Source organism: Hemitrygon akajei, unplaced genomic scaffold (genome assembly GCF_048418815.1).
Source record: "Hemitrygon akajei unplaced genomic scaffold, sHemAka1.3 Scf000052, whole genome shotgun sequence".
NCBI lineage: Eukaryota > Metazoa > Chordata > Chondrichthyes > Myliobatiformes > Dasyatidae > Hemitrygon > Hemitrygon akajei.
This window is the reverse complement of record NW_027331938.1, coordinates 5,935,957-5,962,782: the sequence shown is the minus strand read 5'-3', so window position 1 is coordinate 5,962,782 and position 26,826 is coordinate 5,935,957. Positions and strand designations below refer to the sequence as shown.

Genomic DNA, 26,826 nt, shown 5'->3' with positions numbered 1-26,826 from the left:
CATATGATGACCCCACCACTCCAGGGATCAGTCTGGTGAATCTTCATCGCACTCTCTATAACAAATACTCTCTTTGTTCATTCTCTGTGGAATTAATTTCCATCTTCTACAGCCCTGTGTTGCCCCAACCACTCACCTCCCACCCCTGTCACTATTTCCACCTTCCCACCTCCCCGCTCACCTGGATCCACCTCTCACTCCCCAGCTCTTGCCCCATCCCCACCCCTCACCTCTTTACTCGGACTATTTCCCGTCACTCTCAGTCCAGAGGGAGGGCCTCGGCCCGACATGTTGACGGTCCATTTCCCTCCACAGATGCTGCCCGACCCTCCGGCAGTTTGTCCTTTGGTCTGTATAACCCGTGTTAGTGTGGGGATCGGGATTTTACACCATATTCCAGGTACAATCCCAACAAAACACAAATAATTGTCACTCTGCCCCGACCCTCCGGCAGTTTGTCCTTTGGTCTGTGTAACCCGTGTTAGTGTGGGGATCGTGATTTTACACCATATTCCAGGTACAATCCCAACAAAACACAAATAATTGTCACTCTGCCCCGACCCTCCGGCAGTTTGTCCTTTGGTCTGTATAACCCGTGTTAGTGTGGGGATCGGGATTTTACATCATATTCCAGGTACAATCCCAACAAAACACAAATAATTGTCACTCTGCCCGACCCTCCGGCAGTTTGTCCTTTGGTCTGTATAACCCGTGTTAGTGTGGGGATCGGGATTTTACATCATATTTCAGGTACAATCCCAACAAAACACAAATAATTGTCACTCTGCCCCTTCCCTCCGGCAGTTTGTCCTTCGGTCTGTATAACCCGTGTTAGTGTGGGGATCGGGATTTTACACCATATTCCAGGTACAATCACAACAAAACACAAATAATTGTCACTCTGCCCCGACCCTCCGGCAGTTTGTCCTTTGGTCTGTATAACCCGTGTTAGTGTGGGGATCGGGATTTTACACCATATTCCAGGTACAATCACAACAAAACACAAATAATTGTCACTCTGCCCCGACCCTCCGGCAGTTTGTCCTTTGGTCTGTATAACCCGTGTTAGTGTGGGGATCGGGATTTTACACCATATTCCAGGTACAATCCCAACAAAACACTAATAATTGTCACTCTGCCCGGACCCTCCGCCAGTATGTCCTTTGGTCTGTATAACCCGTGTCAGTGTGAGGATCGGGATTTTACACCATATTCCAGGTACAAACTCAACAAAGCACAAATAATTGTCACTCTGCCCGGACCCTCCGCCAGTTTGTCCTTTGGTCTGTATAACCCGTGTTAGTGTGGGGATCGGGATTTTACACCATATTCCAGGTACAAACTCAACAAAGCACAAATAATTGTCACTCTGCCCGGACCCTCCGCCAGTTTGTCCTTTGGTCTGTATAACCCGTGTTAGTGTGAGGATCGGGATTTTACACCATATTCCAGGTACAATTCCAACAAAGCAAATAATTGTCACTCTACCCCGACCCTCCGGCAGTTTGTCCTTTGGTCTGTATAACCCGTGTTAGTGTGGGGATCGGGATTTTACACCATATTCCAGGTACAAACTCAACAAAACACAAATAATTGTCACTCTGCCCGGACCCTCCGCCAGTTTGTCCTTTGGTCTGTATAACCCGTGTTAGTGTGGGGATCGGGATTTTACACCATATTCCAGGTACAAACTCAACAAAGCACAAATAATTGTCACTCTGCCCGGACCCTCCGCCAGTTTGTCCTTTGGTCTGTATAACCCGTGTTAGTGTGGGGATCGGGATTTTACACCATATTCCAGGTACAAACTCAACAAAGCACAAATAATTGTCACTCTGCCCGGACCCTCCGCCAGTTTGTCCTTTGGTCTGTATAACCCGTGTTAGTGTGGGGATCGGGATTTTACACCATATTCCAGGTACAAACTCAACAAAGCACAAATAATTGTCACTCTGCCCGGACCCTCCGCCAGTTTGTCCTTTGGTCTGTATAACCCGTGTTAGTGTGGGGATCGGGATTTTACACCATATTCCAGGTACAAACTCAACAAAGCACAAATAATTGTCACTCTGCCCGGACCCTCCGCCAGTTTGTCCTTTGGTCTGTATAACCCGTGTTAGTGTGGGGATCGGGATTTTACACCATATTCCAGGTACAAACTCAACAAAGCACAAATAATTGTCACTCTGCCCGGACCCTCCGCCAGTTTGTCCTTTGGTCTGTATAACCCGTGTTAGTGTGGGGAGCGGGATTTTACACCATATTCCAGGTACAATCCCAACAAAACACAAATAATTGTCACTCTGCCCCGACCCTCCGGCAGTTTGTCCTTTGGTCTGTGTAACCCGTGTTAGTGTGGGGATCCGGATTTTACACCATATTCCAGGTACAATTCCAACAAAGCAAATAATTGTCACTCTACCCCGACCCTCCGGCAGTTTGTCCTTTGGTCTGTATAACCCGTGTTAGTGTGGGGATCGGGATTTTACACCATATTCCAGGTACAATCCCAACAAAACACAAATAATTGTCACTCTGCCCGGACCCTCCGGCAGTTTGTCCTTTGGTCTGTATAACCCGTGTTAGTGTGGGGATCGGGATTTTACACCATATTCCAGGTACAATCACAACAAAACACAAATAATTGTCACTCTGCCCCGACCCTCCGGCAGTTTGTCCTTTGGTCTGTATAACCCGTGTTAGTGTGGGGATTGGGATTTTACACCATATTCCAGGTACAATCTCAACAAAACACAAATAATTGTCACCCTGCCCGACCCTCCGGCAGTTTGTCCTTTGGTCTGTGTAACCCGTGTTAGTGTGGGGATCGGGATTTTACACCATATTCCAGGTACAATCCCAACAAAACACAAATAATTGTCACTCTGCCCGACCCTCCGGCAGTTTGTCCTTTGGTCTGTATAACCCGTGTTAGTGTGGGGATCGGGATTTTACACCATATTCCAGGTACAATCACAACAAAACACAAATAATTGTCACTCTGCCCCGACCCTCCGGCAGTTTGTCCTTTGTTCTGTATAACCCGTGTTAGTGTGGGGAGCGGGATTTTACACCATATTCCAGGTACAATCCCAACAAAACACAAATAATTGTCACACTGCCCCGACCCTCCGGCAGTTTGTCCTTTGGTCTGTATAACCCGTGTTAGTGTGGGGATCGGGATTTTACACCATATTCCAGGTACAATCCCAACAAAACACAAATAATTGTCACTCTGCCCCGACCCTCCGGCAGTTTGTCCTTTGGTCTGTATAACCCGTGTTAGTGTGGGGATCGGGATTTTACACCATATTCCAGGTACAATCCCAACAAAACACAAATAATTGTCACTCTGCCCCGACCCTCCGGCAGTTTGTCCTTTGGTCTGTATAACCCGTGTTAGTGTGGGGATCGGGATTTTACACCATATTCCAGGTACAATCCCAACAAAATGCAAATAATTGTCACTCTGTCCGACCCTCCGGCAGTTTGTCCTTTGGTCTGTATAACCCGTGTTAGTGTGGGGATCGGGATTTTACACCATATTCCAGGTACAATCCCAACAAAGCACAAATAATTGTCACTCTGCCCCGACCCTCCGGCAGTTTGTCCTTTGGTCTGTATAACCCGTGTTAGTGTGGGGATCGGGATTTTACACCATATTCCAGGTACAATCACAACAAAACACAAATAATTGTCACTCTGCCCCGACCCTCCGGCAGTTTGTCCTTTGGTCTGTATAACCCGTGTTAGTGTGGGGATCGGGATTTTACACCATATTCCAGGTACAATCACAACAAAACACAAATAATTGTCACTCTGCCCCGACCCTCCGGCAGTTTGTCCTTTGGTCTGTATAACCCGTGTTAGTGTGGGGATCGGGATTTTACACCATATTCCAGGTACAATCCCAACAAAACACTAATAATTGTCACTCTGCCCGGACCCTCCGCCAGTATGTCCTTTGGTCTGTATAACCCGTGTCAGTGTGAGGATCGGGATTTTACACCATATTCCAGGTACAAACTCAACAAAGCACAAATAATTGTCACTCTGCCGGAACCCTCCGCCAGTTTGTCCTTTGGTCTGTATAACCCGTGTTAGTGTGGGGATCGGGATTTTACACCATATTCCAGGTACAAACTCAACAAAGCACAAATAATTGTCACTCTGCCCGGACCCTCCGCCAGTTTGTCCTTTGGTCTGTATAACCCGTGTTAGTGTGAGGATCGGGATTTTACACCATATTCCAGGTACAATTCCAACAAAGCAAATAATTGTCACTCTACCCCGACCCTCCGGCAGTTTGTCCTTTGGTCTGTATAACCCGTGTTAGTGTGGGGATCGGGATTTTACACCATATTCCAGGTACAAACTCAACAAAACACAAATAATTGTCACTCTGCCCGGACCCTCCGCCAGTTTGTCCTTTGGTCTGTATAACCCGTGTTAGTGTGGGGATCGGGATTTTACACCATATTCCAGGTACAAACTCAACAAAGCACAAATAATTGTCACTCTGCCCGGACCCTCCGCCAGTTTGTCCTTTGGTCTGTATAACCCGTGTTAGTGTGGGGATCGGGATTTTACACCATATTCCAGGTACAAACTCAACAAAGCACAAATAATTGTCACTCTGCCCGGACCCTCCGCCAGTTTGTCCTTTGGTCTGTATAACCCGTGTTAGTGTGGGGATCGGGATTTTACACCATATTCCAGGTACAAACTCAACAAAGCACAAATAATTGTCACTCTGCCCGGACCCTCCGCCAGTTTGTCCTTTGGTCTGTATAACCCGTGTTAGTGTGGGGATCGGGATTTTACACCATATTCCAGGTACAAACTCAACAAAGCACAAATAATTGTCACTCTGCCCGGACCCTCCGCCAGTTTGTCCTTTGGTCTGTATAACCCGTGTTAGTGTGGGGAGCGGGATTTTACACCATATTCCAGGTACAATCCCAACAAAACACAAATAATTGTCACTCTGCCCCGACCCTCCGGCAGTTTGTCCTTTGGTCTGTGTAACCCGTGTTAGTGTGGGGATCCGGATTTTACACCATATTCCAGGTACAATTCCAACAAAGCAAATAATTGTCACTCTACCCCGACTCTCCGGCAGTTTGTCCTTTGGTCTGTATAACCCGTGTTAGTGTGGGGATCGGGATTTTACACCATATTCCAGGTACAATCCCAACAAAACACAAATAATTGTCACTCTGCCCGGACCCTCCGGCAGTTTGTCCTTTGGTCTGTATAACCCGTGTTAGTGTGGGGATCGGGATTTTACACCATATTCCAGGTACAATCACAACAAAACACAAATAATTGTCACTCTGCCCCGACCCTCCGGCAGTTTGTCCTTTGGTCTGTATAACCCGTGTTAGTGTGGGGATCGGGATTTTACACCATATTCCAGGTACAATCTCAACAAAACACAAATAATTGTCACCCTGCCCGACCCTCCGGCAGTTTGTCCTTTGGTCTGTGTAACCCGTGTTAGTGTGGGGATCGGGATTTTACACCATATTCCAGGTACAATCCCAACAAAACACAAATAATTGTCACTCTGCCCGACCCTCCGGCAGTTTGTCCTTTGGTCTGTATAACCCGTGTTAGTGTGGGGATCGGGATTTTACACCATATTCCAGGTACAATCACAACAAAACACAAATAATTGTCACTCTGCCCCGACCCTCCGGCAGTTTGTCCTTTGGTCTGTATAACCCGTGTTAGTGTGGGGAGCGGGATTTTACACCATATTCCAGGTACAATCCCAACAAAACACAAATAATTGTCACACTGCCCCGACCCTCCGGCAGTTTGTCCTTTGGTCTGTATAACCCGTGTTAGTGTGGGGATCGGGATTTTACACCATATTCCAGGTACAATCCCAACAAAACACAAATAATTGTCACTCTGCCCCGACCCTCCGGCAGTTTGTCCTTTGGTCTGTATAACCCGTGTTAGTGTGGGGATCGGGATTTTACACCATATTCCAGGTACAATCCCAACAAAACACAAATAATTGTCACTCTGCCCCGACCCTCCGGCAGTTTGTCCTTTGGTCTGTATAACCCGTGTTAGTGTGGGGATCGGGATTTTACACCATATTCCAGGTACAATCCCAACAAAATGCAAATAATTGTCACTCTGTCCGACCCTCCGGCAGTTTGTCCTTTGGTCTGTATAACCCGTGTTAGTGTGGGGATCGGGATTTTACACCATATTCCAGGTACAATCCCAACAAAGCACAAATAATTGTCACTCTGCCCCGACCCTCCGGCAGTTTGTCCTTTGGTCTGTATAACCCGTGTTAGTGTGGGGATCGGGATTTTACACCATATTCCAGGTACAATCCCAACAAAACACAAATAATTGTCACTCTGCCCCGACCCTCCGGCAGTTTGTCCTTTGGTCTGTATAACCCGTGTTAGTGTGGGGATCGGGATTTTACACCATATTCCAGGTACAATCACAACAAAACACAAATAATTGTCACTCTGCCCAGACCCTCCGGCAGTTTGTCCTTTGGTCTGTATAACCCGTGTTAGTGTGGGGATCGGGATTTTACACCATATTCCAGGTACAATCTCAACAAAACACAAATAATTGTCACTCTGCCCCGACCCTCCGCCAGTATGTCCTTTGGTCTGTATAACCCGTGTTAGTGTGGGGATCGGGATTTTACACCATATTCCAGGTACAATCCCAACAAAACACAAATAATTGTCACTCTGCCCCGACCCTCCGGCAGTTTGTCCTTTGGTCTGTATAACCCGTGTTAGTGTGGGGATCGGGATTTTACACCATATTCCAGGTACAATCCCAACAAAACCCAAATATTTGTCACTCTGCCCCGACCCTCCGGCAGTTTGTCCTTTGGTCTGTATAACCCGTGTTAGTGTGGGGATCGGGATTTTACACCATATTCCAGGTACAATCCAAAAAAACACAGATAATTGTCACTCTGCCCCGACCCTCCGGCAGTTTGTCCTTTGGTCTGTATAACCCGTGTTAGTGTGGGGATCGGGATTTTACACCATATTCCAGGTACAATCCCAACAAAACACAAATAATTGTCACTCTGCCCCGACCCTCCGGCAGTTTGTCCTTTGGTCTGTGTAACCCGTGTTAGTGTGGGGATCGGGATTTTACACCATATTCCAGGTACAATCACAACAAAACACAAATAAATGTCACTCTGCCCCGACCCTCCGGCAGTTTGTCCTTTGGTCTGTATAACCCGTGTTAGTGTGGGGATCGGGATTTTACACCATATTCCAGGTACAATCACAACAAAACACAAATAATTGTCACTCTGCCCCGACCCTCCGGCAGTTTGTCCTTTGGTCTGTATAACCCGTGTTAGTGTGGGGATCGGGATTTTACACCATATTCCAGGTACAATCCCAACAAAACACAAATAATTGTCACTCTGCCCGACCCTCCGGCAGTTTGTCCTTTGGTCTGTGTAACCCGTGTTAGTGTGGGGATCGGGATTTTACACCATATTCCAGGTACAATCCCAACAAAACACAAATAATTGTCACTCTGCCCGGAACCTCCGGCAGTTTGTCCTTTGGTCTGTATAACCCGTGTTAGTGTGGGGATCGGGATTTTACACCATATTCCAGGTACAATCCCAACAAAACACAAATAATTGTCACTCTGCCCGGACCACTGGCCCCGCTTGTAGGGCAACAGTCTGCCGGTGTTTGCCCCCCAAGGTGGTGAATCCCTCCGCTCGACACCACCGTGGGCTCAGACATTTCCACAGATGAGCCCCTCCTGTCCCCCCCGGGACAAACATCCTGTCCGCCCCCTCTCTCACCATCTTCACCCTCTCAATAAAACCCCCCCTCCCCGGGGAGCCGGCATCACACCGACGGGCCGAGCGGTCTCCTCCTACCTCCCGGCGATACATCGGACTCCGGCCGCGGTAGACGCTTCACAAACGCCCCAACTTCCCTCGGAGGGAAATGGAAATAAATCAGAAAGCGGACATTTAGTTTGAGCTTTTCTCCGAGCGGGAGACGGACTCAGCGGGGGTAACGCCCACTCGGCCTGTCCGCCTCCGCGACTGGTTGTAACCGGTGATTGACATCGCTTCGCACCAATGGGAATAGCGCAGCTCCTTAATCCTCTGTCGACAGCGGTGCGGGAGGGGCTGGTCACGTGATTATTAGCCCAGCCGTTCAACCGATAAAGCTCGAGCGCAGCAGCGCGTGGGTGACGTAAGACGCGCGCACGTGAGGGCAGATCCCGGTGTCGGGAGCCCTGTGTGACGTCAGGCGCGTGGGGGGAGGAGCTGTGTGACGTCACCTGTGGGAGAGCGCTGGCATTTAATGGACCTTTCAGTGGGACAACATTAATCACGGGTTTCATCACTGAATCCAGTGTTGTGGGATGTAAAGTCCCCTGTTATGTGTCCGGCTGTGCCGTGTTGTTGGTGGAGTGGGCAGCGTGGTGTTTGTCTCGATTCGGGTCACAACACCAGAATTGCCAGCGGGGCCCCCACACAGTGTATTAGTCAACAGAAAACCTCTCGTCCCTGCAGTCTTTGTCTCCTGGTAAACTCAACACCCTGACAGTGTGGACCATAGATAGCCCTTCCTCTCAGAGTCAGGGGATCACTCAGACAGCTGATCGCTGAGAGGAATTATATTTATTGGTCATTAAAGTTCACCCAGATTCGTTTGGACGGATTTGATGTGGAGTTCGGGGTGTCACAGTGAAAGGGCCGGACGGCCGAACTCTCTCCGTTGTCCAAACCTCCTTCCAGGTGAGGCGACACTTCACCTGTGAATCTTCCAGGGTCGCCTGTTGTGTCCACTGCTCCCTATGCGGCCGCCTCTACACTGGTGACACCGGCTCCTCCGCAGTTGTGAGGGGTAGGGTTGTTTTTTTGGGAGGGCATCAATATTATAGTTCCCTTTTGTGCGGGAGGGGTGGGTTTTGAGGGTCGGTAATCGGGATGCCGTTCTTTTTGATGCGGGGTGAGGGGGTTGGGAGTTAGATTTTTCTCTCTGAACGACTTTCATGCTCTTTCTTTGGAGAAGAAAAAAAAACCGCAAGAGTTGTTTATGGATACCTGCTTTGATAATAAACTGACCTTTGAACTATCCGCTCCCAGCGGGACTTCCAAACATTTTCATTCCCATTCCCATTCCCGTTCCGACGTGTCAATCCATCGCCTCCTCTTCTGCCAAGTTAAGGCCATCCTCAGCGTCCAGGATCTGCACCTCATATTCCGTCTGGGTAACCCCCCCCCCTCCCAACCTGATGGCATGAATATCGATTTCTCCTTCCGGTGAACAGATCTCTCTCCCTCCCACTGCCTCTCTTCCTCTCTGACTTTTCACGTTTCTCTGGGTCCACTGCTCCGATTCTCCACTCTCTTCTCCTATTAGATTCTATTTTCTTTTGCTCTTGAGCTTTCCCACCTACCTGGCTTCAACCTATCACCTTCCAGTCAGTCACTTTCTCGCCCGCCCCGATTTTATTCAGATATTTCCCCCGTTCCATCTCAATCTTGAAGGAGGGTTCAGCTGGAAACGTCGACTGTCGACTCTTTACGATAGATGCTGCCTGGCCTGCTGAGTTCCGCCAGCGTTTTGTTTGCGTTGAGCTGGATTTCCTGCATCTGCAGACTTTGTCGCGTTTGTGATTTCCCTCCCCGTTGTCCCTCCCGCCTCCGGGCACTGGGGGCGCTGTATGGACCTCCGGCCGCTGGTGGCCATGTGGACCTCTGACCGCTGGTGGTGCTGTGGAGAACATCTCGCTAGACGCATGCGCACTGCCGAATGCAGCTGTCGTTGGCGGTTCACCGACCGGAGCGGGGTGAGTGGGGGGCCGATTCCTGCGGGTTTGTGTAAATCTGGGCCGGTTGGATTGGGAAAGGGCCGGGGCGGAGCTCTGCTGGATGGCTGGAGCAGGTCCTGTGCAGTGCCAAAATCTTTTAGCTGCCGGAGCTGTACGAGGGGTGATTGATAAGTTCGCGGCCTAATGTTACACGGCTCTCGGTGTCTGCACGTGCAATTCAACTCTCTGAGTGATTATACAGAAAGTTAATCAGTTTTGTGCTGTTTCTGTTACAGATGATTGAAAATTGCTAGGTTTTGTAAAATTGACTCCGTTCACCCTAGGCCACGAACTTATCAATCACCCCGAGTATGTCACACCCAATTTGTGTACCTGCTCCTTTCATTTACTGGGCAACTTCCTTGCCCCATTCATGTGATGAGCAGGTACTCAAATTGGGGGTGGAGGGAGGGGGGCGGGTGTGTGTGTGTGTATATATATATGAATAGAGCTTTTTATAATGTCAAGCACTAAACCAAGATGAAAGAAATATATATGATTTCCAGAGCCCCACAGAAATACAGTGATAAATAAGACATTAACAAGATTATAGCCAATCACTGCATTTCAGTATATAACTGGTACAATAAAACATATAATACTTAATAATAAGGCAAAGGTTGCATTCACTAATTATCATAAAATCCAATTTAACAAGCAAGTGAAATAACATTGTTTGCTTAGAAGCCATAAGGTTGTTAGTGAGAAAAATTTACTTTTGTATTAGCGAGTAATCCATGGACCACCACAGTCACAGCTCCAGGATTTCACCAAAAACTATCGAATATCCTATCCTAATATACCTGACATCGGTGGTGGGGAAGATGCTAGAGTCCATTATTAAGGATGAAATAGTGGCATATCTAGATAGCAGTGATAGGATTGGGCCGAGCCAGCATGGATTTACCAAGGGTAAATCATGCTTGACTAATCTGTTGGAGTTTTTCGAGGATGTTACCAGGAAGTTAGACAAGGGAGATCCAGTGCATGTAGTGTACCTCGATTTTCGGAAGGCATTTGATAAGGTCCCACGTAGGAGATTGGTGGGTAAAATCAAAGCTCATGGCATCGGGGGGAAGACATTGAGATGGATAGAAAACTGGTTGGCAGATAGAAAGCAAAGGGTAGCGGTGAATGGGTGTTTCTCGGAATGGCAGGTGGTGACTAGTGGGGTGCCACAGGGCTCGGTATTGGGACCACAGCTGTTTCCAATTTACGTCAACGATTTGGATGAAGGCATTGAAAATAACATCAGCAAATTTGCTGATGATACTAAGCTGGGTGGCAGTGTGACGTGATGAGGATGTTAGGAGAATTCAGGGTGACTTGGATAGGCTGGGTGAGTGGGCAGATACTTGGCAGATGGTGTTTAATGTGAATAAGTGTGAGGTTATCCACTTTGGCAGTAAGAACAGGAAGGCAGATTATTATCTGAACGGTATAGAGTTGGGTAAGGGAGTAATACAAAGAGATCTAGGAGTCCTTGTTCATCAGTCACTGAAGGTGAATGAGCAAGTGCAGCAGGCAGTGAAGAAGGCTAATGGAATGTTGGCCTTTATTACAAAGGGAATTGAGTACAAGAGCAAGGAAATCCTCTTGCATTTGTACAGAGCCCTGGTGAGACCACACCTGGAGTATTGTGTACAGTTTTGGTCTCCAGGGTTAAGGAAGGACATCCTGGCTGTAGAGGAAGTGCAGGGTAGATTCACGAGGTTAATTCCTGGGATGTCTGAACTGTCTTACGCAGAGAGGTTAGAGTGATTGGGCTTGTACACGCTGGAATTAAGGAGATTGAGAGGGGATCTGATTGAAACATATAAGATTATTAAGGGATTGGACAAGATAGAGACAGGAAATGTGTTCCAGATGCTGGGAGAGTCCAGTACCAGAGGGCATGGTTTGAGAATAAGGGGTAGGTCATTTAGGACAGAGTTAAGGAAAAACTTCTTCTCCCAGAGAGTTGTGGGAGTCTGGAATGCACTGCCTCGGAAGGTAGTGGAGGCCAATTCTCTGGATGCTTTCAAGAAGGAGCTAGATAGGTATCTTATGGATAGGGGAATCAAGGGATATGGGGACAAGGCAGGAACCGGGTATTGATAGGAATTGATCAGCCATGATCTCAAAATGGCGGTGCAGGCTCGAAGGGCCGAATGGTCTACTTCTGCACCTATTGTCTATTGTCTATTGTTATTAGTAGTATTTTCCCCACCAGCCACCAAACCCTCTCCCTGACCCCCGTTTCCTTAAAATTCCCTCTATTTAATATGCGTCCGCTGTTAAGTTCCCCGCTTGTTTATTTTGACTTATTTTCTAACAGAAGTGCTGGAGTGGTGCTCCGGTGAGCTTTAGCAGCACTGCACCCCTGTTTAGATCCAAGTAACATGGACCCAGGGATCAAGCTGCCCGCGTTTATGAGGTGTTGAGCCAGTATTTCTGGTCTGGGATCAAATGTTTGTTCCTGGAGTTCCTTTGGAAGCAATGACTGCTAATCTGAGGAGAGAATGAGTTTGTATTCTATCCCTCACAAGGAGAGGCTGTGATTAAATGGGCTGTTCTGTGTTTGAACCAGTAGAAGTAGACCTGGGGGGGGGGGGGGGTTCAGTGTTCGAACTGTGTTTGGAAATTCCTCCTCGCTGTCACCTATCTGTCAGACAGTGGAAATCAAACAGAATCTCAAGTTGCTGGAAATCTGCACTAAAAATGAAAAATTCTGAATCCATTCTGACAAAAGATTGTGAACCTGACTCGTTAACTTTGTTTCTCTCTGCACAGCAGTTCCTTACCTGTTGAGCGATTCTGGTGAATCCAGTTTCTTTTTATTCCATTGACTCTGGAATGGTTTAAATTTCCTGATTGTCTGTTGTACTTTGGAATCTGTTCAGTGCAGTTGTTACTAACAAGTTTCACCTGAATAATCTCAGGGGTGATCGGCTTTATGTATGAGGAGCATTTGATGGTTCAGGACCTGTGCTCGATGGAGTTCAGAGGAATGGTGGGGGTGGTGGTGAAGTAAACCTCCCGAATGCTGAAAAGCCTGGATACAGTGGACATGGAGAGGATGTTTCCATTAGACGGAGAGTCTCAGAATAAAGATGCTTACCTTTAAAATTGAGTTGACAAAAATTTCTTCAGCCAAAAGATGTCTGATCTGTGGAATTTGTTGCCACAGATGGTGGTTGAGGCTGCCATTTGGGTATATTTATGACAGAGATTAATATACTCATGATTGCAAAGTAGCTTCAGGGTTACAGGAGGAAGGCTGGAATATGGTGTTGGAATAAATCTCAGCCATGGTTGAGTGGTGGAGCAGACTCGATGGATCGAATCACCTTATTCTGTCCCTACATCTTATGTCTTACCATGACAGAATGATGACTCCTTCCTATCCCATATCAGGTGTTGTGACGTGTCAGGGACAATTACAGATTTGTTCACTGAGATCATTATATTTGTCTTCAATATTTAGATTTCAGTGAGCAGAAATATTTTGTTCTCCTTTGTATTGTTAACGTGCTTCATTATCATTTATGTTAAAGTTAGACCTGCGGTGAGAGATTTATTGGAAGAAAAGCCCACAACTGGAAGCAAACCACGACTGAAGATGAGGGAACAGCAGCAAGTGAACCAGCCCTAGGACTGGGAGAACCGACTGGAGAGAAACCCTTCTGACTTGGAGATTCCAGTGATTCAGTCAGGAGAAAGTTTGGTGAGTCTCATTTACTCAAACACTGGTCCTTTAGTGATTACATACCTGTACAAGGAAGGTAGGGAATAGTTGGAGTGAGCTGAATGTGACCAGAAATACCAGTTATGCCTCTATCAGATCCAGTTGCAATCACTCCAGGTCAGGTGATGTGCTGTCAGTATCCCAGCTCTTTAAAGTCTCTCACATTCCCTCAGTGTTTGCTCATTTGAAGAACTTGTATCTTCTGAAGTAGCTTTTGGTCGGTTCTGAGTGTGGAGAGGGAAAGAGGGGTGTTTATATTTACTATCTTGCAAAAAGAAGTAGTTGTTTGCAATTACTTGCTGCAGACTCACTACCCATACCCTGTACATTCTCAACCAGATTATTGACATAGATGACAAGTAGCAATGGGTATTACCCTGGGGAGCTCCAGGAGGCACGGGCCTTGACTCCAATAAACAGCCTCCTATCATCACCATCTGCTTCCCACCATCGAGCTGCTCCCCGACTCTGGGCTCTGTGACAAACACAATGTTAGCAGCAAGATTAGACAGTGATTAATATAAAGAGATATTTGTTGCTTCCTGAAAGCTGTCTGATGCAATGGAGCAGATTCTCCCTTGCTCACAACTTAATTTCCCCTAGGACCCACCCTCCCGGGTCACACTGTGTCCGATAACCCACATCCCCAACCTCCCTCCACCCCGCCAGTAACCCCACAACTTTCCCACCATTTACCCCACACCCGTACTCGTAAACAGATCCTCGTTACCGACATCCACTCTCACTGCTTGGGGAACCAGAACTAACTGGTCCTACATTCCGGGCCCAGACTGTCCAGCCGTCTGGCTCGGTCCCGACCCTTTCCCACTGCAGCTGACCTTCGATTTACACAAACTGGAGACCAGCCCCTTCCTCATCGCTGCCCAACCAGGCTCAGAGCTCGTTAAGGAGCCTCGTGTGTGGCACCTTGTCAAAGGTCTGAAAATACAAGTACGCAGTATCAACCAATTCTCCTTTGTCTACCCTGCTTATTACTTCTCAAAGCATTCCAACAAATTCATTGGGGAAGATTTTCCCTTGCGGAAACAATGCTGAGTCCAGCCTATTTTATCCTGTGCCTCCAAGTGTCCCGAACTCACATCCTTAACAATCGACTCCAACATCTTTCAAACCACTGTCAGACTAAGTGGCCTATAGTTTCCTTTCTTCTGCCTCTCTCCCTTCTTGAAGAGTGGAGTGACATTTCTGAAATCTTTATGGGTTGAGCTAAGAAATCGCAGGGGTGAAAGGAGCCTGATGGCAGTTATCTACAGGCCTCTAAACAGCTGCAGTGATGTGGACTACAAATTACAACAGGAAATAGATAAGGCTTGCCAGAAGGGCAGTGTTATGATCATTGTAGGGGATTTTAACATGCGAGTGGATTGGGAAGATCAGCTCAGCACTGGATCTCAAGAGAGAGTATTTGCAGAATGTCTCCGAGATGGCTTTTTAGAACAGCTTGTTGTTGAGCCCACTATAGGGGATCGGCTGTACTGGATTGGGTATTGTGTAATGAACCAGAGGTGATTCCAAATATATTCCAAAGAAGAAGAAATTTTCGAATGGAAAAAGGATGCGGCCGTGGCTGACAAGAGAAGTCAAAGCCAAAGTAAAAGCAAAGCAGAGGACATATGGTTATGGGGTTCTGCTTCTGCAACATGATACAAAACATGGCCAAAGGCACCGTAGGATACAGACAATAATCAAAATTAATACAATCAGACTTCCAAAATGCTAAAATAATCCCCAGAAGTCCCCGAATATATTGAAGGGCCAGGGCCACCCCCCCCCTGTCTTACTGGTCCCAAAATTGTGCAGCTTACTGCCAACATCTTGAATTTTCGGAATCTCTTGGGTTCTGTGTTTAGACAAGTGAGTAATATTGGAAGATTCGTCAGGGATATGAGTACAGCATTCCTTACCTATGATAGCACAGGTCCCTCCTTTTTCTGCTAATATAAAGTCTTGGGCCATCCGATTCTGTCGCACTGTTTGTCAAATTGCAATCATCTCAGTTACCTCAGCTTGAGTGTCAGTCAGTGCTCCGGCTGTATTATTGGCCAGTTCTTCTAGAGCGGCTGTTAAATTAATTATTTCCCTGGAATTTCTGGCTAACCCATAGGAGGGAGAGGCAATCATCCATAATCTCTCAGATTCTGTTATACCCCTTCGTTGCCTATTCCAATGGGGGTGATCCTGAGGCTGAGCCAGGATCCTCAAGTGTGGCACAAGGTCGGCCAAGTAGCAACAACCACTCCAACCCTCGTCCCCCCTCGAGAACCCGTCTGGTAGGGTGTGGTTCCATGCCGCTGCCCTGTTCTTTCTCCCGGCGGCCAGGGATAGGTCCTATCTCCACAGACCCAATAAGCTCCATTTAGTGGTCCAGGGGTATCATAAGTTTGACTCTTGGTACAGTTACTACTTCCCACTCGATAGGGTGCACTCTCGTTCTGGTTCCACCAACAAGTAGTACTAGCCACTGCTGGAGATGTAACTCCTATCCCCGGCCATAGCTTGGAGGGGTCTTCTGGAGGAGATCAACGACTCCAACCCTCAAAGCGACACCATCCCCAGTCTCGCCTTCCAGACCTGGGTATGGTGCAATTGACAATGCTACCATTACGGCTGTCAGAAAACACCGGAACTGAACTGACTCCGCTAGTATTCAGAGGCACCACTGACATAGTCTTACCCTGTTGGAGAATCCGGGCACATACCCAATGTGCTCCCCGCTCAACTTGCTTAGCGTAGGTGTGGCAGAGGGACAGGAAAGTGTTAAACTGGGGGCCTCCCGAGACAGGGGCAGGTTCCCTCAGGGCCAGTAAAATCAGCATTAACCAGTACATTATTCAGTCTTATCAGTTCCGCCAGTAACGTGTTTACAGTCCGTTCGATGTATCCGCCGGAGCTGCCCTTCCACCGTCACTGCAGGAGGTGTTGTCAGTAGCACTCGGTACAGTCCTCTCCACCTCGGTCCCAACTTCTTACCATCCCAGTTTCTTGAGCGGGACAAAATCTCCCGGTTCGATGGTGGAGTGGTCACCTTTAGTTTGGGGTTTCGTCCTCTCGATAGGCCTGTCGTACCTGTGAGTGCAAGCTTTGGAGAGATTTAGTTAATTTGCATAAGTATTTTCCCATCTCCTCCCCCAAGGTGTGCATATCCAATGTTGCAGGTAAGCTCTCGGGGGGGGAGCGGCAAACAAGGTCGGGGTCCCCATGGGGTTCTCATGGGCTTCCCGTAGATAATTTCTGCAGGTGACAGCCCCGTCTTACTTGATGGCGTGATTCTCATATGGAATAGGACTAAGGGTAAAACCTTCAACCAGGTCAATTCAGTTTCTTGTGTAAGTTTTGCCGTTATCTTTCAAAGTACCATTGGCTCGTTCCGCTATGTCGCTGCGTTCAAATGATGGGTGCAGTGGAACTGCTGTTTTATAGCAAGCTCTTTACAGATTTCCTCATTTATTTTGGCCCATTGTCCTAGCTGATCATTTCTGGAAGTCCATAGTGAGGAGTTATTTCTTTTAGCAAGATGTTCATAACAGTCATAGTGGTATCATTAGTTGTAGGAACAGCTTCAATCCATCTGCTAAATACATCTACTATCACTGAGTAATACCTATAACAATGTACTCTAGGTAATTCTATAAACTCAAGTTGCAAACAAGAAAAAGGTCCACCAGGCAAGGGGGTAGTTCTGGAACCACAAGGCATCCCCTTTCCAGCATTTGTTTTTTTTTTACAATTTAAGCATGCTTTGGCTCGTTTTTCAGCTGCTTTCTGGAAGTCAAGATTGTAATAATGTATTAACCATCCCCTCCTTGCGCAAGCGTGTACAATTATGGACATGATCTATAAAAATAGGTAAGAACACAGAGGGAACACAGACCCGTCCCGCAGGGGTCAACCGTAAATTGGTCTGAGGTTCGAGGTGGCAACCCATTTGGGACCATAGTCTGCGTTCCCCTGTTAGTTATGTATTTCCCCCATGTCTGGCATCCCCGTCCTTAGATTTTGTCTAATAGGAGCTTGCTGAGTTCCCCAGGGGACTAAAAGTGTGGGATTCAAGGCTGTCTGTTTGGCCGCTGCATCAGCCCTAACATTACCCTGGAACATCTCATCAGATTCCCCGGTATGGGCTGCACATTTAATAATAGTCAAAACTCGAGGTAGCTGTAGAGCGGTGAGTAAGTTGTCTACAAAGGTAGCATTACTGATGGGGTGGCCAGAGGAAGTCGGGAATCCCCAAAGCCCCGTAGTCAGTTCATGACGGGAGTCCGTGTAAAAGTCCGCGCTTTAGCCTGTTGCTAGGATACGGACACGAGTCAGAGCAAACAGCTCAGCCTTCTGGGCAGAGACAGCCACTTCAAAAGGGGCCTCTTCAATTACACTGGCATGCAAAAGTTTGGGCACCCCTGGTCAAAATTTCTCTTACTGTTAAACGAGTAAAAGTTGAACTGATTTCCAAAAGACATACGTTAAGGATCACACATTTCTGTAATATTTTAAGCAAGGAAACTTTTTTTTTAAATTTCCATCTTTTACAGTTCCTAAATAACAAAAAAAGGCAAAGGGCCTGAAGCAAAGGTTTGGGCACCCTGCATGGTCAACACTTAGTAACACCCCCTTTGGCAAGTATCACAGCTTGTAAACGCTTTCTGTAGCCAGCTAAGGGTCTTTCAATTCTTGTTTGGGGGATTTTCGCCCATTCTTCCTTGTAAAAGGCTTCTAGTTGTGTGAGATTCTTGGGCCGTCTTGCGTGCAGTGATCTTTTGAGGTCTATCCACCGATTCTCGATGATGTTTAGGTCGGGGGACTGTGAGGGCCTTGGGCAAACCTTCAGCTTGCACCTCTTGAGGTAGTACTTTGTGGATTTTGAGGTGTGTTTAGGATCATCTTCTTGTTGTAGAAGCCATCCTCTTTTCATCTTCAGCTTTTTTACAGACGGTGTGATGTTTGCTTCCAGAATTTGCTGGTATTTAATTGAATTCATTCTTTCCTCTACCAGTAAATGTTCCCCGTGCCACTGGCTGCAACACAAGCCAAAAGCATGATCCCCGTGCTTAACAGATGGAGAGGTGTTCTTCTCATGAAATTCTGCACCTATTTTTTCTCCAAACATACCTTTGCTCATAGCCATCAAAGAGTTCTATTTTAACTTCATCAGTCCACAGGACTTGTTTCCAAAATGCATCAGGCTTGTTCAGATGTTCCTTTGAACCTTCTGAATTGAACTCTGGGCTCTTTGGCTTTAACCCAGGGCAAACCCAGACAGTGATATAGGGAAGCACCAGTCCTGTCTGTCGCCAAAGGAAATCCAGAACTTCAGGCAGTAATGCGCTGACCTCTTTTCCTCTAACCTCTCCAGTCACCGTGACTGGGAACTTCTGTCCCTCGAGGGGTGCATAATACTGGCTTTCCTCAGTTGAGCACCTCAGAGGCTCATAGCACAGAGTCACATGAGGGTCGGCCGCTGGCAGAAGGGGTTCAAACGCAGTGGAGACCAGATTAAGTGCCCACCACTGGGGAGGGGGGGGGGGGTGTCAGTAACTGGGGTAGATGTCGGTTGTTCACTAGTCCCAGGGTGATATCCTTGTCTGTGCATAGAATCTCGACTTCCAACAGACAGAGCAAGTCTCTCCCTGCTGGATTACACCCCCGACTGGTGGTGACTGTGAATGAAACCTCACACTGGTTCCCCTGGAATTCCACCTGCAGTGGCTGGGTACGTAAATACGTACGTGCCCTGCCTTTGAACCCAGACAGACTGATTGTCTGATAGCTGTTTTCAATTCTCTGATACCATTTCCTGATCGAGAGTGGATGTGGTTGCCCCCATATCAATAATAAACGGAATTCCAGCAACTTGCAATATTACATTGGGCTCTTCCTGAGGGGTGGTACTCGTGGTTGGAAGCATCCTGGTTTGTCAATTTCTAAATGGGCTGTTGTCCCCAACTGTCCCTTGGTATGTTTTTGTTCCCATTTCTGATCCCCAGATATAGCCCGCTCGCGTCCTTCTTCCCGCTGAGCATATTCACCTTTAATATTAGTTCCCTTCGGGGTCGATCGGGATTCGAAAGTCGGGTCAAAGCTCGTCACGTTCCATTTCGGTCTTTGTCAGGCCAATCCATATTATTTGATTTAACCATGTTGGCTAACTTAGTTGGTAAGCATTGGAGCAGTAAGGCATTAAACTGGGGGGACAGATTCCCATCATTAAAGACTCGGTCTCCTGTGAAAGTGCTCCAGCAGGCCATAAATCACTCCCAACAGACTGGTCCGAATTCTCCAGGCTTGGGTTTGCGTTGAAGTACTTTAGTGATGTTTACAGGTTGCTGGAGAGCCGTTTCCAAGGTCTGTCTGTTCATTCTCATTATGGTTTCCCGCCTGTAACTCCTGACGGGTTTGGTATCTCAGTTCCATTTCCGCCCCTCATCAGCTGAGAGAATCGCGCAGCAGAGCGAATAAATCTTGCGAGGTCGCATTATACACTCCTCATCATGGTCGCTGTCCTCAAACAGGGTCGGTATGCCAGACATGGGTTCGGGATCCCTTGTTTCCCTATCAGTTCGAACTTCAGACTGATATTCCAGCCCTCCTCTCCTAACTGGGCCGGCCTTGATTTGATTACGTTGTTTTCCCTGCTCTCGTTTTTGGCATCCATCCACCCATTCATGCTTCGCTTTTAGCGTCTCCCAACCTTTGGCGTTCCTTCTGCAGTACGTACCTCTATCCCTTTGTCACATGCATTATTCCTCCAACTTGCTAATAATATACTCTTCCACTTTGCATCTGCCTTTCCTTCCATTCCCTTTTCAACAATTTCCACTTCTTTCCACAGTTCTTTTTCCATACAAAATTTACTGCTTGTTTTCATGAGGTAATATCCCAGGCTCCCCCCCCCAGTGGCCAGATTTTGTTCCCCAATTTATTATTCAGCATTGCACTCAACATTCACAAATCTTTTTCCTTGTGTGGAAAACTCTCACACATATTGTGTTGGACTGCTCTTGTCCCACTCATATCACTCAACTGCAATTGACCCATGTTCTTTACCCGGCACAAAGCCTCCTGCTCACTTAACAATCAGATAAATTTACATGGCTGGCACCTCCTGTTAAATTGATAAATTTACCTGGTACTGCCTCCTGCCCACTTACTAAAATTTACCCGGCCCCTCTGTCTCCTTAGTAAAATTTTGCCTACCTTATATGAGTCTCCCAACAGATTCTTTCCCGATCCCGTCAAGGTATGCGATCAGCCTTGGGCGAGGGACCGTACCTCGAAAGGAACTAACAGAGAGCGACAAAAGGTAAAACACCTATTGGGTGCCCGGTCGGTCTCTGCAGTCCCCAGAGTGGTCCAGCCGCTTGCTCAGCCCGTCTGCTTGGCACTGCCGATATTGGGATCCTGTTCGTGATGCCAAATGTTAAAGTTGAATCTAAATAAAACTCGGAAGACCAGCTTCTTATCGTCACCACAGTTTATTGCGCATTCTCCTGCAGGAGTTTGAGACACATTTGTCAAAGGGAAGGCACGTAAGCACTGCCACCTTCTGACAAGTGGACTGACTTAGTCAGGTTGCAGCCGTGTATTTATACATGAACCCAGACATTTATACATAGTAAGCCCCAAACATTACTATTGCAAGATATTATTTGAACTGGCATGCCCACCGTATCTGTTGGTGTAAAACTTAATTACTAAGATAAGAGAGTTCACTAAATCAAGGTCTTAATTACAGATGTACGTACTGTCCTGTCCTTATCAGTTATTCCCTTTGCAAGGCCCTGACTTAATTACAGACAGATGTTCATTCCTGTCCTTATCAGCGAGTCCTCCTCCCTTTACTCAAACGAGGGTACAATGTATAATGTTATCAGCTCTCAGTGTGTCTCTCTGCAAGCCACAGAGAACTGGTAATGAGCCTGTCTTAGTTAACCGCTGAACACAGAGTTTACTTCAGTTCAAAAATTCCTATTCAGTCCCAATTATTCTTTTCGCCAGAGGTTACAGAGGTTCAAAATGAATTTTTTGTATATCCTCAATTCCTCAGGAGTGTTCAGGGGAAATATTTATGTCCAAAATTGAAACTGGTGTTACCTGTGTGTATTCTGGTGATGCAAAAGTTACTGGAGAATTTACTAGTGTGAAGAAGTGGAGTGATATTTGGAAATCTGACATTTTAAAGTGTAATTTAGCAAGCAAACCACATATGGACAATGTACAAAAGCTCTGGTGAGAAAATCCTTCATTACCTGTGACAGGCCTGCTACATAGGTTGTGTGAGAGTGCAGATGAACTTCATCTAACTCAGAGATCAAAGTTCTAATGGACAATGCTTTGTTAGCTGTTAAAATGAATACTTCTCTATATAAAATTCTCTGTGCACATGTCACTCGGACAAAATGCACAGTACATGATTTATGTGCACAATGGTCATTACAAGTTAGAGGGGACGTTGGTGGGAAGATGGGGAGACCTCCAGTGTCCCTGATGCCCTCACCTACAAGATGTGCATCCAGCTGCAGCTTGTACCCTGCATTTTAAGGAGTTGGAACTTGAAATGGATGAATTCCGGATCATCTGGGAGTCGGAGGGGGTGATAGGTATGACATGAGGAGAGTTGAGTTACACCCAAGGTGCAGGACGCAGGAAACTGGGTGAGATTCAGGAAGTGGAATGAGGTTAAATAGCCACTGCAGAGTACTCTTCTGGCCATCCCACGCAACAACAGTTGGACCACTTTAGAAACTGTTGGTGGGACTACCTGGCAGACGAAAGTCAAAGGGGTGATAGAGGATCCATTAGTTAGGGGAACAGTACGAGAGGGGACGAATATCCTCGTGGTAAGGCTTGCTAGAGCTAGTGTGGGAGGGGGGGGGTTATGTGGTTAAAATTAATTGTAGGGGGAATGGGAGCCGGAATGACAGAACAGATAGTGGAGAGTGTGAATTTGAATTGAATTTATTACATACATTTTGCTTCTACATGAGGTGTAGAAATCTTTGTTACGTCTCCATCTAAATGTGTAATGTTTAATTTATAGTAATTTATAATAGTTTATACACAGTACAGTCAATATAACATAGAAATCAATTAATCAGTCTGATGACCTGGTGGAAGGTGATGTCATGGAGCCTGTTGGTCCTTTTGCTGAGGTACCGTTTCCTGGATGGTAGCAGCAGAAACAGTTTGTGGTTGTGGTGAATTGTGTCCCCAATATCCTTCGGGCCCTTTTCTTTCTTTCTTTTTCAATCTCTTCATTAGTATTAATAATATTATGAACAAAATACAATTGATATATTAATAAAGGGATTACAAACATACAAATTCCCATTACACATGAAAAAATACATAAGCAATGATTACAGTATAAATAAGTTTTCCCAAAACATGAACCATACAGTATATGTATGAACAAGGTAAATCTAGATATTTCATAATATATGATATAAAAAAAGAAAAAATATATATTTGCAAAATTGACTAAACTACTAATGTAATATCTAATGAAGAAGAAAAAGGAAGCAAAAAAAGAAAAAAAAACTAAAAAAAGAAAAAAAAACTAAAAAAAAGAGAAAAAAAGGGCTGTTTATAATATCTCACAAGAATACATAATCATCAGTGTCGTCAACTCCGATCCTCTCAACATAAATAAGATTAAAGCTGGAAAATCCAATAAGCTTGGAATAGGGTCATATTACATCATATGAAAATATTGAATAAATGGTCTCCATATAACCATATAACCATATAACAATCACAGCACGGAAACAGGCCATTCCGGCCCTCCTAGTCCATGCCGAACTCTTAATCTCACCTAGTCCCACCTACCCGCACTCAGCCCATAACCCTCCACACCCTCCACTCCTTTCCTGTCCATATACCTATCCAATTTTATCTTAAATGACTCAACTGAACTGGCCTCTACTACTTCTACAGGAAGCTCATTCCACACAGCTATCACTCTCTGAGTAAAGAAATACCCCCTCGTGTTTCCCTTAAACTTCTGCCCCCAACTCTCAAATCATGTCCTCTCGTTTGAATCTCCCCTACTCTCAATGGAAACAGCCTATTCACGTCAACTCTATCTATCCCTCTCAACATTTTAAATACCTTGATCAAATCCCCCCTCAACCTTCTACGCTCCAATGAATAGAGACCTAACTTGTTCAACCTTTCTCTGTAACTTAAGTGCTGAAACCCAGGTAACATCCTAGTAAATCGTCTCTGCACTCTCTCTAATTTATTGACATCTTTCCTATAATTCGGTGACCAGAACTGTACACAATATTCCAAATTTGGCCTTACCAATGCCTTGTACAATTTTAACATTACATCCCAACTTCTGTACTCAATGCTCTGATTTATAAAGGCCAGCGTTCCAAAAGCCTTCTTCACCACCCTATCTACATGAGACTCCACCATCAGGGAACTATGCACTGTTATTCCTAGATCTCTCTGTTCCACTGCATTCCTCAATGCCCTACCATTTACCCTGTATGTTCTATTTGGATTATTCCTGCCAAAATGTAGAACCTCACACTTCTCAGCATTAACCTCCATCTGCCAACGTTCAGCCCATTCTTCTAACCGGCATAAATCTCCCTGCAAGCTTTGAAAACCCACCTCATTATCCACAACACCTCCTACCTTAGTATCATCAGCATACTTACTAATCCAATTTACCACCCCATCATCCAGATCATTTATGTATATTACAAACAACATTGGGCCCAAAACAGATCCCTGAGGCACCCCGCTAGTCACCGGCCTCCATCCCGATAAACAATTATCCACCACTACTCTCTGGCATCTCCCATCTAGACACTGTTGAATCCATTTTATTACTCCAGCATTAATACCTAATGACTGAACCTTCTTAACTAACCTTCCATGTGGAACTTTGTCAAAGGCCTTGCTGAAGTCCATATAGACTACATCCACTGCCTTACCCTCGTCAACATTCCTCGTAACTACTTCAAAAAATTCAATAAAGTTTGTCAAACATGACCTTCCACGCACAAATCCATGCTGGCTACTCCTAATCAGATCCTGTCTATCCAGATAATTATAAATACTATCTCTAAGAATACTTTCCATTAATTTACCCACCACTGATGTCAAACTGACAGGTCTATAATTGCCAGGCTTACTTCTAGAACCCTTTTTAAACAATGGAACCACATGAGCAATACGCCAATCCTCCGGCACAATCCCCGTTTCTAATGTCATCTGAAAGATCTCCGTCAGAGCTCCTGCGATCTCTACAGAAACTTCCCTCAAGGTCCTGGCGAATATCCGGTCAGGACCCGGAGATTTATCCACTTTTAAATTTCTTAAAAGCGCCAGTACTTCCAATCTTTTCAAATTTAATAGAAGTATCGAATACACCACTTCTAATTTTTTCTAAATTTAAACATAACATAGTTTGTGAAGCCAATGGCTTCGGGCCCTTTTTACGCATCTGTCTCGGCAAATGTCCTGAATAGTGGAAAGTTCACTTCTACAGAGTCAGCAGTCAAATGGTTGAGCATGGTGCGATGAATGTGCTGAGCTCTGTATATCACCATGCACATCGTAGGAAAGCCAGATGAGCTGAGGACAGACAATTATGATATTGTAGCCATTAATGTGACTTGGTTGCACCCAACAGTCTGAGGGATTTAGAGGAACAAATTTGTAGACAGATTGCAGACCATGCCAAGAAACAAAGGTTGATTCAGTTGGTGATTTTAAGTTTCCATATATTAACTGGCATTCCCATACTGTGAAAGGACTAGAAGGGGTAGAGTTTGTCAAATGTGCCCCTAATCAGTATGTAGAATTCCTGAAGTAGAAGTGTGCAATAAGCTGTTAGGAAATGATCCAGGGCTGGTGACAGAAATTAATGATCATAATGCCATGAAATTGAAAGTAAGTATGGAAAAAGAGATGTCTGGACCACGGGATGAGATTCTAAATTGGAGACAGGTCAATTTTGATGGTATCAGAAAGGATCTGATAAACAAATCTGTGGTTTGGGACAGGCAGTTTTCTGGCAGAGGAGTACTTGTAAGTGGGAGGCCTTCAGGAGTGGAATTTTGAGGGTGTAGAGTTTGTCTGTGCCTGTCAAAATAAAAATAGAAAGGTAACTGGTGCAGGGAACCTTGGTTTTCAGGAGATATTGAGGCCCCGGATATTTTGTTCCTCTAAATGCCTCAGACTGTTGGGTGCTGCCAAGACTCATTAATGACTGACCAATTAATCATCATTCCACACCCTGAACTGATGTGACTTTTTTTTAGTTGTCTTCTGTTGTTTTCTAAACGCTTCCCAATAGTTTTTGCTCTTTTGTTTGCCCTCTCTTTGGCTTCTATGTTGGCTTTGGCTTCCCATTTCAGCCACAGTTGTGTCCTCCTGCCTTTCCAATGCTTCCACTTCTTTGGGATGTGTCTATCACTCAGCTCCCGAATTGGTCCCAGAAACTGCAGCCATTGCAGCTCCGTTGTCCCTCCTACCTTTTCCCTTCCAAACAAGTTTGGCCAGCTTCACTATTACAGAAACATGGAGAAGTTCAGTATGGAAACAGGCTACTTGTCCCATCTAGCCAATGCCAAAAAAGACATTTAAGCTGTCTAATACAACTACCTGCTCTAGGACCATCACCCTTCATACCCCGACCATCCAGGCTCCCATCCAAACTTCTCTTGAATGGTGAAATCGAGCTCACATGCAGCACTTGTGCTGGCATCTCATTCCACACTCTCACAACCGTTTCAGTGAAGAGCTTTTCCACACGCTCCTGTTAAATTTTCACCTTCCCCACTTACCCATGACCTGCGGTTATCATCGCATCCAACCTCAGTGGAAAATGCTGCTTGCATTTACCCTATCTGTACACTAATAATTTTGTAGACTAACAAATCCTCAAAACAACGTATAACTTCCTTGTTTATGTTTAGAGCATTTTTGAGACGATGAGGGGCATTGATTGTGTGGATAGCCGGAGGCTTTTTACCAGGTCCAAAATGGCTAAAACGAGGCGCATAGTTTTAAGGTGCTTGGAAATAGAGGGGATGTCGGGTTTTTTTTTACACAGAGAGTGGTGGGTGCGTGGAATGCACTGCCGGCTTTGTGTGAGAATGTTTCAGTGGGGCCAAACACCCATGTAGCTCAGTGGGAACAGGGATTAATACCAATGGAGAGAGTCAAACTGAGCCAGGTCACATATTGGGGACGGCAGA

At 46.0% G+C, this 26,826-nt stretch overlaps 1 protein-coding gene across 1 annotated transcript in view; it reads left to right on the top strand.

Annotated features, from left to right (window-relative positions):
• Positions 1 to 9,809: 9,809 nt before the first annotated feature.
• LOC140721222 (uncharacterized) overlaps positions 9,810 to 26,826 on the top strand; it is a 188,490-nt gene continuing 171,473 nt past the window's right edge. Inside the window, exons 1-2 of the mRNA XM_073036078.1 lie at positions 9,810 to 9,843; positions 13,401 to 13,570. The gene's annotated coding sequence lies outside the window, so the exon portion shown is untranslated. The remainder of the gene's footprint in view (positions 9,844 to 13,400; positions 13,571 to 26,826) is intronic.